At 49.4% G+C, this 19,152-nt stretch overlaps 1 pseudogene; it reads left to right on the plus strand.

The window, feature by feature from the left end:
- Positions 1-269: 269 nt before the first annotated feature.
- Positions 270-18,893, plus strand: LOC144276244 (zinc finger protein RFP-like; annotated as a pseudogene).
- The last annotated feature ends 259 nt before the right edge of the window (positions 18,894-19,152 follow it).

Here is a 19,152-nt window from a genome sequence, read left to right on the forward strand (position 1 = left end):
AATGCCCTATCGGGCTGACCTGTCTCACTGGCCTCTCCCCCATTGGCCCTGGGCACTGTCAGTCTCAGAGTCCTGGTTTCTTCCCCTCTCCTTGCTTTGGGTGTTGGGAGAGGGATTGGGCAACAGGGAGCCAATCATGTTCTCCGGCAGGACATTTGGGGAAAAAAAAAAAAAAGCAGCCAAAAAAGCCCCCAAAGAAGCCATGTGAAAAATGCCCTGTTGGGGTTAAGCCACATCTTAGATCCCTGTGACACTGTCTGCAGGGAGCCATGGCTGCAGTGAATCCTCTGAAAAGCTTCTGAGATGAAGCAACTTGCTCCATCTGTCTGAGTTTTTATAAGGATCCCGTGTTTTTAGATTGCGGGCACAGTTTCTGCCAAGCCTGCATCGCCCAGTGCTGGGAGGGATCGGATACAGCTGTCTCCTGTCCTCAGTGCAGAGAGACCTTTCCCCAGAGGACCCTCAGGCCGAACAGACAACTGGGGAACTTTGTAGAAATTGCCAAGCAGCTGAGTTTCCAAACAGCAGCAGGAGAAGTTGGTGCAAGGTGCACCAGGAGCCTTTCAAACTCTTCTGTAACCAGGACCAAATGCTCATCTGTGTGATCTGCAGAGAGTCCCGGGCTCACAGTACTCACAGCGTGGTCCCCACAGAGGAGGCTGCCCAGGCCTACAAGGTAGGAATCTGCTGTGCAGGGTAATTACTTCGGTTTGGGCATGTTTGCAATTTTTATTACAATAGCTCCTAAAGGCACCGAGATCAGGGCCCTTGTTGTGCGAGGCTCTGTACAAACACACAGAGAGTCTAAACCAGTGGTCCCCAAATTTTTCCCCTCAGGCTCTCCCTTACCCTGGCTTGGCCCCCCACCCGCAGCTGCGGTTAGGAGCTGTGAGTGGGGCCACAGTCAGAGGCTGGGGCCACAGCTGTGGGGGTGTCTTGGTGTTGGAAGTGGGGCTGAGCCGGGAGTCGGGGGCTCAAACTGGGTTTGGCAGCAGAGCCAGGGTCAAGACTGGGGCTGGGAGTGGAGCTGGGGTAGGAGCCAGGGCCAAGGGGGCCATAGCAGATCTGAGGGGCACTCCCTTCCTGCCCCTTGTGGGGGCTGGTCTTGGCCCTGCCATGCTCCCTCAAATGTTCCTCTATGCTCCAGTTTGGGGACCACTGATGTAAACAGTCAAGGTAGACAAAGGCTGGGAATTCTGAAAGGTACTTAAGGTGTCTATAGCCCAGATTTAAGTGGATAAATCTGGAGTTTAGGCACCTAAATGCCAGTTTTAGGCTCCACTGCAATCCCCAGAATTCCTGTAGGAGCCCAAAAAGAAAAGGAGTACTTGTGGCACCTTAGAGACTAACCAATTTATCTGAGCATAAGCTTTCGTGAGCTACAGCTCACTTCATCGGATGCATAAAAGTGGAAAATGCAGTGAGGATGTTTTTATACACACAGAGCATGAAAAAATGGGTGTTTATCACTTCAAAAGGTTTTCTCCCCCGACCCCACTCTCCTGCTGGTAATAGCTTATCTAAAGTGATCACTCTCCTTACAATGTGTATGATAATCCACTTTTATGCATCCGATGAAGTGAGCTGTAGCTCACGAAAGCTTATGCTCAAATAAATTGGTTAGTCTCTAAGGTGCCACAAGTACTCCTTTTCTTTTTGCGAATACAGACTAACACGGCTGCTACTCTGAAACCTGTCATTATGGAGGAGCCCAGACTCACTCAGTGCCTGTGTATTCAGGGTACAACTTCTTTCAGTGCCTGTGTTTCTGTCTCTGGGCATGTGCACAGCTGCCCCCCATGGCATCTGGCTGCCTGTCTCCTGGCCACACCCAGAGCAATCCATGAGCTGGGGAAAACCAGGCATTCTGCTTCTCTCCTCTACGGGGCCTGATCTGGTGGGCATGCTCGGAGACAAGTCAAAGGAGTGGGAGTGAAACAGAGGCACAGAAGCGGCAGTGACTTAACCAAGCTCACAAAGCAGCTCAGTAGGAGAGCCAGGAATTAAACCCTGGCCTCCCCATGCCCATCCTAGTACCCTAGCCACTCGACCACACCGCCTCTCATCACTCCTGTCATGCAGTTCTCTACCATCACATTACCAACATCTCAGCACAGCTGCAGACTGGAGGCGTAGCGCCCCAGCTTGAGCATTTCACAGCTGATGACCGCTGCTTTCAGGCGAGCCACAGGAAAATAACACATGGTCAGCAGTGTTCTCAAGGAGTTTGTTCTCTGCTACTTTCTGACGCATAAGGTGCCCTGAAAGATTTCTGTTTAAGAAACAAAGGTTAATCTGCGTAACTTTTTCCTCAAGGAAAAACCAGGATGATGAATTCCCGTTTTCCCGGGTTTGCTGAAGGATGGTCACTTTGCTGCTCCTGAAGCAGAAATCATGGGCGACGGGTATGACGGGCCAGGGGAGGCACAGCCCTGCGTGGCCCCCTCCACCCCCAGACTCCCTCTTGCTTCCTGCCGGGGATCTGCAGCTCTTCCCCCATGGCTGGTCCGGGGGGGCCTCTGGCAGAAGGGGCCGGACTGGGGGTTAGCCTCCCTGAACCAGTGGCTCACGTCCTGCCCATACAACCTTTGAAGTTTTGCAACATTCTAGGGCCCATGAAGCCCAAGTGGACTGGAACCTTAAAAAGCCTGTTGGACAGAGCAATCCCCTCGGGGCAGAATCCGCTGTGCTGTACGCCACTCTAGCTGTAAGGACGAAGTGGGCTGTAGTAGTGCCACAATAAGATTAAAGGAAGAAAATGGCTGATTCCCAGGACCATGTTGAACAAGCCCTTTCCCCCATGCCGAACAATCGAGCACAATATTTATGCACCTTGTGAGTGTGTTGGATTTTTAACCAGGAGTCTCTTTCTCCCAAGAGTTCATTAGGCACCGGAGTTTAATGTACTATTTTTTTTTTAAAGTGTGTTAAACATTCTTACCAAAACTCCCTTCCCTTTAAGTTGCTCAGCTTTAAGTCTCTGATGTCCAGCTTTCTTCATATAGTTTTCTCTGTCATTGCCTGGGAGCAAGGCACCCTACCCTACACTGCTGCAAAATGGATACGACTTCAACCCTTTGCCCTGCAGCACTTGGAGGATTTGCTGGAGGCAAAGGGCTGTTCTAGACAGAGTCCCTAGGTCTCTATATTAGGTCTGGTGCCCCCAAAGGCCTCTCTCTTTCCTGGCAGCATGACATATACAGCATAGAAGGAAAGTAAGCAGGGCTGAGAATGGGGCCTGAGATGCCCAGCTGCCATGAAATGAACGGGAGCTGTGCTTTTAAATCCTCTCTGTGGCTCTGCAACACCTCACCCCCGGGGAATTATAGAAGAAGATCCTTCGAGCACATTTTCAAGAGCACCAACTGACTTTAGAGCCGAAGTCCCATTTGCAAAGGAGATTTAGGCCCGAATCCCCAAATGCACTTGGGTGTTGTGATGCTCAGCACTGCAATGCCTAACTTTTAGACACCTAGAAAATCACTAAGGACATAAGAACGGCTGCACTGGGTCAGACCAATGGTCCATGTAGCCCAGTATCGTGTCTTCCAACAGTGGCCAATGCCAGGTGCCCCAGAGGGAATGAACAGAACCCGGCAGTTATCAAAGGATTAATTCCCTGTTGCCCAGTCCCAGCATCTGACAATCAGACAAGCCCTTACGGTTGCTGGCCTGTAATTGCCAGGATTTCCTCTGCAGCCTTTTTAAAAAAGCTGGCTTTCCATCAGCTATCCTCCAGTCATCTGGTACAGTTTGGAACAACAAATCCTGAATTAGGCATTTGGGGGGAGAGAGGCATCCACAAAAGCCAGCATGCTAGCTGGGGAGACTAGCCCTCCGGAGATACTGATGAGAGGGGTGTGTCCTAAGCCCCAACTCCCTCAGAGTTTGGTGTAGGAATGGGCCTGTCTCTGATCCACACCTGGGAACCCCTCTCCTGGAGTCGAGTTGCTTAGCTACCTAAGCTGTTTCATGCAAGATGGAGTTCTGCACCTGTGTTGCTCCGCACAACGTGGCCGGGGAAGAATCATAGAATATCAGGGTTGGAAGCGACCTCAGGAGGTCATCTAGTCCAACCCCCTGCTCAAAGCAGGACCAATCGCCAATTAAATCATCCCAGCCAGGGCTTTGTCAAGCCTGACCTTAAAAACCTCTAAGGAAGGAGATTCTACCACCTCCCTAGGTAACGCATTCCAGTGTTTCACCACCCTCCTAGTGAAAAAGTTTTTCCTAATATCCAACCTAAACCTCCCCCACTGCAACTTGAGACCATTACTCCTTGTCCTGTCCTCTTCTACCACTGAGAATAGTCTAGAACCATCCTCTCTGGAACCACCTCTCAGGTAGTTGAAAGCAGCTATCAAATCCCCCCCTCATTCTTCTCTTCTGCAGACTAAACAATCCCAGTTCCCTCAGCCTCTCCTCATAAGTCATGTGTTCCAGACCCCTAATCATTTTTGTTGCCCTTCGCTGGACTCTCTCCAATTTATCCACATCCTTCTTGTAGTGTGGGGCCCAAAACTGGACACAGTACTCCAGATGAGGCCTCACCAATGTTGAATAGAGGGGAACGATCACGTCCCTCGATCTGCTCACTATGCCCCTACTTATACATCCCAAAATGCCATTGGCCTTCTTGGCAACAAGGGCACACTGCTGACTCATATCCAGCTTCTCATCCACTGTCACCCCTAGGTTGAAGACTTTCTTCATAACCGTTAGCCTGGGGGTAGGGCACTCACCTTGTATGTGGGAGACTCCAGTTCAAGTTCTCCCTCTGCCTGGTGAGGAGAAGAGATTTGAGTCTCCCACCTCTCAAGAGTCAGTTGTGACATTGCCATGAGCACCGTCCTAGAGCAACTTGAGAGGGAGATGGAAAATCAATGGTAGGTGAGAACCCAACTTCATGAGACTTCTTTGAAAATCCCAGCTTCAGATAATGAAATCAGCACTGCAATGTATATAAATTGCACAGAGGACAGACTCCTTAGCAGGTTGACCTTCCCCCCCACCCCCAACATTGTTTTACTTGCCTCAGGAACAAATTCAAACCCAGTTGAACACACTGAAGCAAGAGAGAGGAGAACTTCTGGAGTGGAAACAGGATGCAGAGACGCAAAGCCAGGAATATCTGGTAGGTCCCCATTGTTATGGTCCAGAAGTTACATCAATCAGGGGTGATATTTCTCTCTGTGGGGAGAGTGTCAGCCCTTGTCTACACGCAGCACTGCTTTGATTTAGCTATGGCTACATCTACACGGCACACCGCTGGGGGCATCCTGTAGGGTATGTGTAGCTACACAGCACAGTGAGAAACAGGCTGTGTCCACACCGTCATGTGTAGCTACATGTGTGAATAAAAGACTCAGGGGGAGGCAGCAGAGCAGCCGGAGCCTTCCTCCACTCCCTGGAGCCTTTTCCTGTGGTGGGGAAAGGCTCTGGCACTGGGGAAGCAGCGGGACACTCAGTGTAGATGGGGGAGGCCCTGCTTGGGGGCGTATAGAGCCCTGTGTGTAGGGTTTATACCCAGACGGTTCAGGCATATCGCGACTCTACTTGCTTAAGCCATGCCTCGCCATCTACGCTGCTATTTATGCCCATGTTAGCGGGTGCATATAGTGTACGTCCTCTACACACCACCACAACATTTGTGTAGTACAGATGTACCTTAAATCACTTTTTAATGTAATGTCTTTATTCTGGTGCAAGGCCCTCACAGGCAAACATTTTGAACCTAGTTTAATTTGACCCTAGTGTGGTGTGTAGGGTTCACCTTGTCCAGTTAAACTGAGATAAAATGTGCTAACTGGGAGCAAGGTCAAGTTCAGATCAGGGTTAGCTGTGATGTAATGGGGACCGAGAGACTTTGTCCGTTGGACCATATGAACTGGAACCATAAACTCACTGAATGTTAAATCTCACAAAATGAGGGTCAGTCCATCCTCATGATTGTATCCACTCATTATATTCCACACCTGAACATAGCTATTATATGAACAACGTACCCTCATGTCTCAATGTCTGTACTTTGACCCCTTAACCTCTTACCCCCAATCGGGGATATTGCAGAGTATGTATTCCTTACGCCACTCGATCTGAAACCGAACTTTGCTCCTCTTGATAATCCGTACATTATTTCCTGGTATCCAGAAACGTCTACTCCGGGGGTTCTCAAACTGGGGGTCGGGTCCCCTCAGGAGGTCGCAAGGTTATTACATGGGGGGTCGTGAGCTGTCAACCTCCACCCCAAACCCCGCTTTTCCTCCAGCATTTATAATGATGTTAAAAATATTCAAAAGTGTTTTTAATTTATTAGGGGGGTCGCACTCAGAGGCTTGCTATGTGAAAGGGGTCGCCAGTAAAAAAGTTTGAGAACCACTGTTCTACTCTGTACCGTTCACGGTTTTTTTTTTTTAAACATCATCTTGATAACCTCAAGCACTTTGTCTCTTGTTGAGACACCCTTGCAGGGTGTGATCATGTTTATCTTTGTTTATCATCCCTCTGGGCTCATTCCTCCACTGGCTTCCAGTTTCAACTCAAAACACTGATCTTATTCCCCACACATCCAGCTACAAACACTGATTTCAGGGGAGATTTTCAAAGGCACGTATGGTGATTAGGTGCCTAATTCACATGGACTGTCAGTAGGACTTAGGCACCCAGTGGCTGTTTTGTATCTCAGAAATCTTCCTCCTGAATCTCCACCAGGCACAACTGGTTTCCTCTGGGACAGTGTAATTAACAGAATGCCAGATGAAACATGCAAAAGCTGGAGAAGAAGCATTTTGCATGGTGTGTTTTGTAACTGGTGTTTTATGTGGATAACCAGCAGAACCCTTTCCTTCTTCAGTCTTCTCCACAACTCTCTGCCAACGTATTTCTGATTCTGAGTCAGACCTCCCCCCTTCCAACCTTTCTGCTATTGGAAGATTCTAGATGATCAACAGAATATATTAAGCCACTCAGACCTGAAAACTCATCATTTTAGAGAGATTGGGTGACATTTTCAGAAGTGCCTAAGTGATTTTGGAGCCTAGGGTTAACAATTTTGCAGGTGGTTAAGGGCCAGATTCTCAAAGGTATTTAGGGGCTTAAAATGCAGGGAGAGCTGTCCCATTTTCAAAAGTCACTTTCAAAGAAACTTAGGCTCCTTAGCATCCAAAGTGACCTTTTGAAAATGGGAACTGGACGCGTAAGTCCTGAAGGCGCTTCGGAACATGTTGTTCGTTCAGGCCAGCTGAGAGACTGTCAGGCATATTCTCCTGAAATCTCAACCATGTGTTTGTAGTAGGTTGATATGAAAAGAGGGCTCTAAGAACTGTTCCTATCAGGGACATGGGGAGAGTCTGGGATGTCCAACTTTCTCATTTGTGAAAACCGGATGCTGAGCACCGGAACCTGCCCTGTGCCCTGCCGCCACTTTCCCTCGAGGCCCCGCCCCCCACTCCTCTTTCCCTCTCCCACTGTCGCTTGCTGCTCTCTCCACCTCCCTCCCCCTGCCAGCTGAGCAGAGCTCTAGGGGTGTGGTGGAGGTGACTGGGGCAGGGTGGGAGAGGGAGAGCCACGCTCCAGGGGTGGAGGGGTGATTGGAGCAGGATGGGGGAGATGCTGGTACTTTTCTCCTCCCCATGGAGCCATCCCTAAGTGCTCCTCCAGGCTCCAGCAGCAGCTGCTGCTCTTCTCGCCCTCTGGTGGTGGAAGCCAGTTACTGTGGGTAACCGGACTTCTCATGTCCAGTCAGCAGTGCTGACCGGACACTGCCAGGTTTCCCTTTTGACTGGACTTCCCAGTTGAAAACTGGACATCTGGCAACCCTTGTCCTTGATCTGTCCTTTCCTGTTCGTGTCCCTTCATTATAGGGAAAGATAGAAGCTGAGAGGCAGAAGATCATGTCTGAATTTGAGCAACTGCGGCAGTTCCTGGACGAGCAAGAGTGACTCCTGCTGGCCCAACTGGAAGAGCTGGACAAGGAAATTGTGAAGATACAGGATGAAAATGTCACCAAACTGTCTGAGAAGATTTCCCGTCTCGGTGACTTGATCAGTGAGATAGAAGAGAAGTGTCAGCAGCCAACAAGTGAATTCCTGCAGGTGAGACAGTTAGAGACACCCAGATCCCTGCCCAGGGAAGGGAGAGATTCTGATTGATTAGCTTTGGAGTTTATTAAGTTCTTGGAGAGGTCCTACTCCACAATGGAGACTGTCAGTGTGTCCTTTAGAGAAGCGAGGGAAAACAAAATGTGACATTTCTAATACTTCCAATGTGGAAACAGTTTTGCTATTTTAAAGGCAGATGTTTCAGGCCTTTTTGAGACATCCTGTGTAAGCCCCTTCATTTTCAGTTTAAACCAATTTTTACCAAAAAATTTCTGGGTTTTACAAAAAAGTATTATTCAGGTTTTTCTGATTTTCATTGTACTTTTGTATCATTCAAATATACGCAAAAAAACTTGTTTTATTAAGAAAATACAATGCATTGCATGAGATCTCTGTATTCCGATAATACATTAGTCTGTGTGTATATGCAAAGCTGCCTGCTGAAGTAAGAACGTATTGTTCTAGAAGATGCACACAATAAACCAACAGGCACGCACGCAAGCTCTGAAGTGTGTGTGCGTCTGAACCTACTGATAAATCACACGCCCACCAAGTACACATTTCAAACTGTTAGTGGACAATGGGTTAAAGATTTGACGCACTAAAATGGGAAGTAAATGAAAATGTACATCAGAATACATTTCAGAACACAAGGAAGTATTCAAAAGGGCTAAAGAAACAACAACAGGAGAGAAGGATGAAGTTGAGTGTATGCGCTGCAAATGGTATGGCCCAATTATCAAATGTGAATATTTATAGACTAATTGTTCTAATCAAAGCTTTTGATACGGTCTCCCACAGCATTCTTGCCAGCAAGTTAAAGAAGTATGGGCTGGATGAATGGACTATAAGGTGGATAGAAAGCTGACTAGATTGTCGGGCTCAACAGGTAGTGATCGATGGCTCCATATCTAGTTGGCAGCCAGTGTCAAGCAGAGTGCCCCAAGGGTCCGTCCTGGGGCCGGTTTTGTTCAATATCTTCATTAATGATCTGGAGGATGGTGTGGATTGCACCCTCAGCAATTGCACCTGCAGATGACACTAAACTGGGAGGAGGAGTAGATACGCTGGAGGGTAGGGATAGGATACAGAGGGACCTAGACAAATTAGAGGATTGGGCCAAAAGAAATCTGATGAGGTTCAACAAGGACAAGTGCACTTAGGACAGAAGAATCCCATGCACTGCTACAAACTAGGGACTGAATGGCTAGGCAGCAGTTCTGCAGAAAAGGACCTAGGGGTGACAGTGGATGAGAAGCTGGATATGAGTCAACAGTCTGCCCTTGTTGCCAAGAAGGCCAATGGCATTTTGGGATGTATAAGTAGGGACATAGCGAGCAGATCGAGGGATGTGATCATTCCCATCTATTCGGCATTGGTGAGACCTCACCTGGAGTACCATGTCCAGTTTTGGGCCCCCCGCTACAAGAAGGATGTGGAAAAATTGGAAAGAGTCCAGCGGAGGGCTACAAAAATGATTAGGGGCTGGAGCACATGACTTATGAGAAGAGGCTGAGGGAACTGGGATTGTTTAGTCTGCAGAAGAGCAGAATGGGGGAGGATTTTTTGATAGCTGCTTTCAATTACCTGAAAGGGGGTTCCAAAGAGGATGGATCTAGACTGTTCTCAGTGGTAACCAGATGCCAGAACAAGGAGTAATGGTCTGAAGTTGCAGTGGGGGAAGTTTAGGTTGGATAGTAGGAAAAACTTTTTCAATAGGAGGGTGGTGAAGCACTGGAATGGGTTACCTAGGGAGGTGGTGGAATCTTCTTCCTTAGAGGCTTTTAGGGTCAGGCTTGACAAAGCCCTGGCTGGGATGATTTAGCTGGGGAGTGGTCCTGCTTTGAGCAGGGGCTTGGACTAGATGACCTCCTGAGGTCCCTTCCAACCCTGATATTCTATGATTCTACACCAGTAACCTGTTTGTTCAAATGAAACGTTTTATTTGGGGATTTCAGATATATTGTTTTCTTAAACTCAGGGGGACCCTTGTGCTTTGAGTTCTGTTTTAGTTCTGCAGCAAACCATAGGGATGAACAGAATTCAAAGTATTCATCTACTGAATACTTTTTCTCCCTGTCTTTCCATCCACCAAAACAAACCCCGATATTTAACCAGAAAACTTAATAGTTTTCTGCACTGATTTGCACCTGTTTTTATTGTGGTAATAAACACTGATAAAATCCCAGGAAAAATTAACTAAAATAAAAACAGAAAATGAAGGGCCTTAATGATATGAAAGCAATAAAAAGCACAACTCCACTTTCTAGGAAGTGGGAGATTAGGAAAGCAAAGTTCTTTGCAGGGCCTATTAAGAAAGGAGAATGAATCCAGCTTCCAGAACTGCTGAGCAGAACTGCATACATGGAGAAAGGCAAATGCTCTGGACACAGCAGTTGCATGTGGCAGTCAGGGATTCATGCGTCTGATCAGTCTGTTTGAGCAAATGCCATTGGCACAGGCAAAATAGAATTTAGAAGGAGAAAACCCACAATCATGGTGTGTGCTTAGGGGTCCCATTCCATCAAAATCTGTGAATGGACTTTTGAAGTTGCTAACTGCAGAGAACTGCATCTCGAGCTCAACTAGGGATGGCAAAGCAAGTCCCCTGCAGAGCAGGAGCGATCCGCATCTTGTGGCACTTGGGACTGAACTCTTTCTCTTTTCTAGGACATCAAAAGCACCTGGAGCAGGTACGTGACTCCTTCCCACTCCCCCTCACGCGTCGTGATGCTAGAAGGGGATTTCCCCCCAGGGTCAGATTTTGCAGGGCATTTAGTCACCTGAGACGTAGCTAGGTACTTGGTGGGGTTTTCCAAAGCAGCTAAGCAAGTTAGGCACCTCCCATTGTGATCAGTGGCAGTTGGGAGCCTGACTTGGTTAGGTGCTTTTGAAAATCCCAGGAGGCACCTTTAAAAATCAAGCCTTAAGTGACTTGCCCAAGGTCATGCAGGGAGGCTGTGGCAGAGCAGGGAGTGGAACATAGGTTTCCAGAGTCCTACAGCAACCCCTTAACCACTGGAGCATCCTTTCCCGTGAGATTAGGCCCTTCTCTCTGAGGGGCAGCTTGTGGACCCCTTACTCTCTAATTCCCATTGGAGGAGCTAGGCATTTAAAAACTCCAGTGAGGAGATGAATTGTCTCACCAGTGGGAGTTAGAGGCTCTCATTGAGCCCACAAGAGAGCAGCCTCTGGTAGCTCATTCTCAAGAAAGAAAAGATTTAGGGTGTTTCCCCTTTCCCCCCCCAGGTGTGAGAAGGTGAAGTTCGAGAAACCAATGGCTGTGTCACAGGATGTGAGCGAGAGAGTTGGCGTCTCTTTCCAAAGAAATATTTGTCTACAGGAGGCTCTGAAGAAATTCAAAGGTAACTTAACAGTTATTTGGGCTCATGATATGGTGATGGCACATTGAGATGTGCCTCTGACTGTGGAAGGAGTTGGACTCTGGCCTATTAGTTCTCAGCTCGTCACAGCTAGACGTCTGTGGGTGGGATGGGGAGGGCTCAGGGCTGATGCCAGTTCGCCAGGCCTCCACTTGGATTGTCTCAGACCCAAACATGGGTGTCAAAATTGGCCACTCAGCATTTCAGAGACACACAATCGCCAGATGTTTTCGAAAATGTTGAATTTCACCTCCATGGCTGGGATTTTCCGAGGGACCTAAGGGATTTAGGCCCCATCTCTCTCTGACGGTCAATGGGAGTTGGCCACCACGTGGCCTGAGCCCTTTTGAAAATCCCAGACTCTGTACCTCAAGTTCCTCCATCTTGAAAAAGGAGGAAATAATGGCCAACCTACCTTGTTGTGCTAATTAGTGAATGCCACCGAGTGCTTTGAGATCGTTGGAGTAAGGCAGGAGATGGACGATATATTTTGGACGATGATTTCACTTTAGTTTGGTCTCATTGGAAAGGTCTCCCCATTCCAATCTGCCTCTTGTTCTGTGGTATTTTCCTTTGGGCTGTCTCTCAGAATTACAGCACGGTTCCATGCCGTGCTGCGACAGCCATGTCAGCCCCAGGATATTAGACAGGGTGGGGGAGGTCATAGCTTTTATTGGACCAACTCCTGTTGGTGACAGAGACAAGCTTTCGAGCTACACGGACCTGAAGAAGAGCTCTGAGTAAGCTCCAAAGCTTGTCTCTCTCAATCACGGTTACATTAATTAACGGTAGAAATGTCACCAGAGTCAAGACAACATGAAATCACCTCTCTTCCAATACTTCCTTTCTCTTGAGACCCGGCCCTATGAACTGAGCTCAAATGCAGAGAGAAGGGGTATGGGCTAGATTCACAAAAGGACTTGGGGTGGGGGTGGGGGGGTCTACTTGCCATTTTAGGCACCTCAGTCCCAGAATCAGACCACACTGGGATTCACAAAGACCCCCACTCAGCTGCAACCAAACCTTGTAGGTGCCTAAAATTACTCATCACCTCTATTTTTGCGGTAAAAGTCCCCTAGTCACCTATGTTTCTGCCTCTGTGCATTCGCACTGCAGTTCCAGTCCAGCTACCAAGACACCTAAGCCCCAGAGAGATACACGAACTGGGAAAAGAAAGGGGTTCCTCCTCCTAACTCACCTACAGGGCCACAATCTGAAATGCCTGCTCTGAGCACGCTTACTGACTCAGGCCCTATATGTGAACTTACCCAAAAGAACCAGGCTCTAGGGAAAGAGGAGCTCCCTTATAATGTATAGCTCTGTGATTAGGGTACTGACCTGGGATGTGGGAGATCCCCAGTTCCAATCCTCTGTCCCCCCGAGGGGAAGAAGGGATTCCAACAGGGGTCTGATATAGGCCTCTCTGTTGCCCCTTTTGAATCTGATCCACTGTGTAGAAATAATTGAGCAGCGGGACAGGCTTCTGAGCGTCCCTCCCAAGAGCGTGCTCTAACCACCTGGGACGTTCTCACGATTTCTCTCTGCCTCTGGCCCAATGAATTATTGATTATCCCCAGTGGAACCTCTCCCACAGGAGAGCATGTGGGCACCCCACATCAGACAATCGTGCAGCCCAGAGATTAGGGCGCTCCTTGAGAGGCGGTAGATCCCATTTCAAATCCCTGCTCCCTCAAGGCTTGACTTGAACCAGGGGCATTTCCCACTGGCTGGCGTAAGCAGGGAGTCGCCTAGCATGCTGACTTTTATGAAGCTCATTCCAAGGCGCATCTCTCTCCCCATTCATGGTGCAGATTGCCTGGGAGCCTGACTCTGGCTTTGTGAATCACAGTGACTTTCTAGGTGCCTAAGCGTTGGGTGTTGTGATGCTAAGCGTCAGCTTGTCTAAGTTTCTTTGTGAATCCAGCCCCATTTTCATGAGGCTATTTTCCTACAAGAAAGGGGCAAATCACCTCTCCTCTGATCTTTTCTTCCTCTAGAGACCCTGCCCTATCAACTGAACTTTTTGATCTCCAAGGCAGAGAAAGAGGGTAAGTTTCCATAAGGATATTTTCCTACAACAATTATTAATTAAAATCTCCTGATTAATTTTTTAGAAGACACTTCTGAATTCAAACAGGAGAGGTTTCCACCAATACAGAGTCTTGGATTCCAAGGTTAGAAGGAACCATTATATCATAACGGCCAGACTGGGTCAGACCAAAGGTCCATCTAGCCCAGTATCCTGTCTTCCAACAGTGGCCAATGCCAGGTGCCCCAGAGGGAATGAACAGAACAGGGAATCCTCTAGCCCATCGCCCATTCCCATTCAGTGATGTATGAACGTGCACATACTATTTACAATTGGAAAGTAGGGTACATTTTTTAGGTCCAATAATCAGCCTTTAGGGCACACTCAGGTCACATTTTTCTGCTTCTCTCGGCAATTATAAGGACTAGAAATTTGCTCTATTTTTATTTTTTATATGAAAGACAAGCTTCACTACTGGAAAACATCATTAACACAGAGTGCAGGTTGACCATCAGTGCCTTGTACTCTCCCAGAACGTGAAAGGAACCCATATTTCTACCTCTGAAAACTGGGAAATAAAGAGTTAAGGAAGTGTCTCCCACCAGTTCCTATGCTATACTTCCCTCTCACCCTAGTGTCAGGAGCATGGACTCATGTGCTGGGCTCTATCCATCCCCAGCTGGTAGAAGGTCCCTTGCGGGGAGACCATGCTAAGGCCAGTACTGAACCAGGCAGAGAATCAGGACTGCAGCGGCAGTCAAAAAAGCAAACAGAATGTTGGGAATCTTTAGGAAAGGGATGGATAATAAGACAGAAAATATCATATTGCCTGTATATAAATCCCTGGTACGCCCACATCTTGAATACTGCGTGCAGATGTGGTTGCCCCATCTCAAAAAAGATATATTGGAAAAGGTTCAGAAAAGGGCAACAAAAACTATTAGGGGTATGGAACAGCTGCCATATGAGGAGAGATTAATGAGATTGGGACTTTTCAGCTTGGAAAAGGGGCGACTAAGGGGGGATATGATAGAGGTCTATAAAATCATGACGAGTGTGGAGAAAGTAAATAAAGAAGTGTTGTTTACTTCTTCTCATAACATAAAAACTAGGGGTCACCAAATGAAATTTCAGAGTAGCAGCCATGTTAGTCTGTATCCGCAAAAAGAAAAGGAGTGCTTTTGGCACCTTAGAGACTAACAAATTTATTTGAGCATAAGCTACAGCTCACTTTGAGCTGTAGATCACGAAAGCTTATGCTCAAATAAATTTGTTAGTCTCTAAGGTGCCACAAGTACGCCTTTTCTTTTTTCAAATGAAATTAATAGGCAATAGGTTTAAAACAAACAAAAGGAAGTATTTCTTCACGCAACACACAGTCAACCTGTGGAACTCCTTGCCAGAGGATGTTGTGAAGGCCAAGACTAACAGGGTTCAAAAAAGAACAAGATAAATTCATGGAGGATAGGTCCAGGAATGGCTGTTAGCCAGGATAGGCCGGGATGGTGTCCCTAGCCTCTGTTTGCCAGAAGCTGGGAATGGGCAACAGGGGCTGGATCATTGGATGATCGCCTGTTCTGTTCATTCCCTCTGAAGCACCTAGCATTGGCCACTGTCAGAAGACAGGTCCATCAGTGGCTATTAGTATCCTATCTTCCATGAATTTAGCCATCATTCAAGGAGTATTGTCTCTCCCTGGGGGTTGGTGCTCCCTGTGGTACTGGGAACTGTCCCTTTAAGTGGTTTGGCTTCCCAGACAGGAAGGAGGAGCATAGCAGAAGCTCTGTGATACAGAACCCTGGATAAAGAGGGTTTCATTCAAACATCATGCTCCCAGCACGATTACTGAACACCACACTTGCAACCGTGTTGTGTCCCCATCCTTGTCCCATGAGCACCACTGGAAGCTGGGCAAGGGGCTCTCTTCGGATCTCACAGTTACCTATCTGGCCCCCCACAACTGCATCTGAATACCTGGCATCTTTTATGCCCATTTGACAAAAAGGGAAGCTGGACTGCAGAGAGAGGAAGGGACATGCCTGAGGTCACACGGCATGTCAGTAGCAGAGTGAGGAATAGAGCCCAGAAGTCCTGGCTTCTAACCTCTACACCATGCTCCCTCCCCGAAATGCGTGTAGTGCATTGGATGACTGTTACACATCCCTCGGGTGTGGACATTTAGTGCCACCGAGAAGTCGAATTCCCAGTGCACCAGAGAGCCCAGTGTCTCTCTAGCAGGGCTGCTCGCTACTTTCTCCTGGTCCAAGTGGGTGGAGGGGTTCTCACCCCATGTGCTGTACTCTTGGGCTGGGGACTTTCCACCAGGAGATGAGGGATGAATAGGGCAGCATGGAAATGCATGAAAAGCTGAAGCTGGTGTCCCTGTTAACATCCTCTGCCTGCTGTCTGCTGCCTCCCCTGCTCTGTTCTGTTGCTGGATGTGGAGCACCCCCAGCAAGGGCGAGGGATCGGGGGAGGAGACCGAGATCCCCTCTGCCACGGATCCACAGGATTCGTGCTGCAGCCCCCGCTTTGGAACAGTCTCTGGGAGGAGCCCCTTCGATGGGCCAGACCCCCAACATCAGCCCCCTCTTCCTCCAGGGTAAGCCACGTGGCTTCACCGACTCCTTAGGCTGGACCTCTGGGCCTTCAGCTCTCCTGCCTCACAACATGAGCTGTGTTCAGTGCGTCCACCTGAGACCGACCCCTGCGGGAGCCCTCTGTGATCTCAGGGAGCAGCACAGCTCTGCAAGCACCTGCAATGACACTCAGCCACCGCCGTCACTGTCAAGCCCCTGGGGTTATTAGTCCCCTGCTCTGCACCACAGCACAGGAAGACCTTGGTTAGCTCAGAGAAATGAAGGTTACAGTATAGTCCATTCTGGGGAGCCGGTGCCCAGCCCTGCAGTTCAAACCCCGTGGTTCAAGCTCTGTCTCCCTGTCCATCTGATCTGCTTTCTCAGACTCCCAGGTGTGCCCCCCACCATAGGTGCCGATTCTGTAGGTGCTCCAGGGCTGGAGCACCCATGGAAAAAAAATAGTGGGTGCTCAGCACCCACCGGCAGGATCACATCCTCCCCCTCCTCCCCTCCCACCCGCTGGTGGCCCTGCCAATCAGCTCCTTCCCCTCCCTCCCAGTGCCTCCTACCTACCATGATCAACTGTTTGGGCAGGGGGAGGAGCAGGGGCAGGAAGAGGTGGGGTAGGGTGGAGACTTGGGGGAAGGGGTGGAGTGAGGGTGGGGCCTGGGGCAGAGCAAGGGTCAAGCACCCCCAGGAAGTCCGCTTCTCTGCCCCCCTACTGCTTCCTGCAGCCAGCACGTAACTTCTGCTTCACCCCTCCCCCACCTCTAGTCCTTTGTTCCCAAGCCGGGGCAATGCAGCTCAGCCACAGAGGCGGGGAAGGCCGTAGCTCTCCGGGTTGCTGATCGTTATGTTTCCATGTCCGGGCAATTGGATTTGCCATTGTCTGCTGAGGACCTCAGGCCCCAGACAGTGACATGGGCAGCTTAGCCTGCCCTGAGAGCAAACACTCCCATATCACCCACTGGGTAACAATGCTGCATATTGGGAAACTGAGGCACATATAGGTTTCATTAAAAAATTGCAAAAAATCCCAGTTTCTCACACCCTCCTAACAATACCTCCTTGATGCCTGGCGGGAACCATGGGGAATTTCCTGCTCAGCTTCAGCCAACAGGCAGCTCCCCAGGACTGACACTCAGGGCCCACCCCAGCCAGCCCATGGCTACTGGGGAGCCTGAGAAATGGTCCTAGCCTCCCCCAGGGCTGAGCTCTGCCTGTAAGGGTCTGTCTGCACTGCAGAGTGAACCCTGGGGCTCAGCACCCAGGTTAGCCTGGGCTGGGTGCAAGGAGCCATGCTGCTGAGCCTGACCTCACTTACTGGGTCCTCATGGGTGCTGCTGTGGCTCTAGGACTCTGGGAGCACATCCCCTGGCTGACCAGCTATTCTGAGTTTCTTTCCCAGTGATTCGTGGGGTACCCAGTCTGTCTTTCACGGGGGAATTGGGGAAGGCACTGGAGGGCTATTTTCCCTCAGGTCAAGCTGGCAGTGGCATTCGGGGGGAGGCTTTTCACCTTCCTCCGCAGCATGTGGCTGCGGGTGATGTGCCAGGATTATCTGGGGGTATCTCACCGAATCATTTCCCTGCATTGCGGGGGCCTCGGGCACTGGTGACCCTCGGTGCCTCCTCTTCTCTGCCTGTGGCACATCATAGCACGGTCGGCTGTAGGCTGTCAGGCTTTGGGCTAATGTTGGTTGTTGCGTTAGGTGGGCGCTGGGTGGAGTTGGTGGCCTGTGATATACGGGGGTCCGATTAGATGACCTGATGGTCCCTTCTGGCCTCAGACTCTCACTCTCAGCACTGGAGTGGTTTAGCCTGCACAGAGGTGCCGACTTCCCCAGTTCCCAAGGGGGTGCTTGACCCTTGCTCTGCCCCGGGCCCCACCCCCTCTCCACCCCTTCCGCCAAGCACCCACCTCTGCCCCATCTCTTCCTGCCCGGCTCCATTCTGCCCCCTTCCCCTGCCTCTTTCTGCCCCCACTCCTCCCTCTTTCCCGCCCCCCCAGAACCTCCTGCCCACCGCTGAACAATGGATCCGTGGCAGGAGGAAAGCGCTGGGAGGGAGGGGGAGGAGCTGATCAGCGGGTGGGAGGTGCTTTGGGTACTTAACACTCTCCTCCTGCCTCTCTCTCCTCTCGTGCAGTGCAGGCCACTCCGGATCCAGACCTGGGGATTCCCTGTTCCGTCGTGTCCACAGATGAGAGTGTGATACAGAAATACCAAGAAACGGGATATTTAGTGACACAGAACAGGTTTTACCCTGCTGCCTGTGTGCTGGGCTATAAGGGCTTCACCTCAGGGAGGTGTTACTGGCAAGTGGAGGTGGGGAACAAACGTAATTGGGTTTTGGGCATTGCCAAAGAGTCTGTGATACATGAGGGAGCGAAAAGCCGTACACCAGAGGAGGGGATCTGGGCTTTGCAGAGTACAGAGAATGAGTACTCGGCCCTCACCTCCCCGAGACTGCTCTGGCCCTACCTCATAGCCCCAGTAACACTGGGGTTTATCTGGATTATGAAGGGGAGGAAGTTACATTTTATGACGTTACATCTTCTGGCAGAGAGACGATCTTTACTTTCACATAGAATCATAGAATCATAGAATATCAGGGTTGGAAGGGACCCCTGAAGGTCATCTAGTCCAACCCCCTGCTCGAAGCAGGACCAATTCCCATCCTCTTTCCCTGGGAAGATCATCCCCTTCTTTGGGAGCCGGCGTGTAGAATTTGAGTTCACTGGTAAGCATACCGTTATGTGTTCACTGGCCGACATATTGTTAATCCCTGTGACAGAGGAGTAGGGATCACTCAATATGAGATATCTAAAGTAGAGCAAAGACATAGGTAATATATAAATTACAGCTATCACACTTTGCCATTCTAATCACAGTCTTGCCAGCCTGAAGCATTCAAAAAGTGTGTCAGGCTCCCCAGAATCATGAGATTGGCTGAAACATCTTTTTAAATATTGTGTCATTTTCTTTGCCTTCTGGTTTCCCAGCTTTTGGGGTGTTCTTGTTTCCAATTTTCAATCTTTGCTACACAAATGTGAAGGCTGGA

The sequence above is a fragment of the Eretmochelys imbricata genome, chromosome 16 (genome assembly GCF_965152235.1).
Source record: "Eretmochelys imbricata isolate rEreImb1 chromosome 16, rEreImb1.hap1, whole genome shotgun sequence".
NCBI lineage: Eukaryota > Metazoa > Chordata > Testudines > Cheloniidae > Eretmochelys > Eretmochelys imbricata.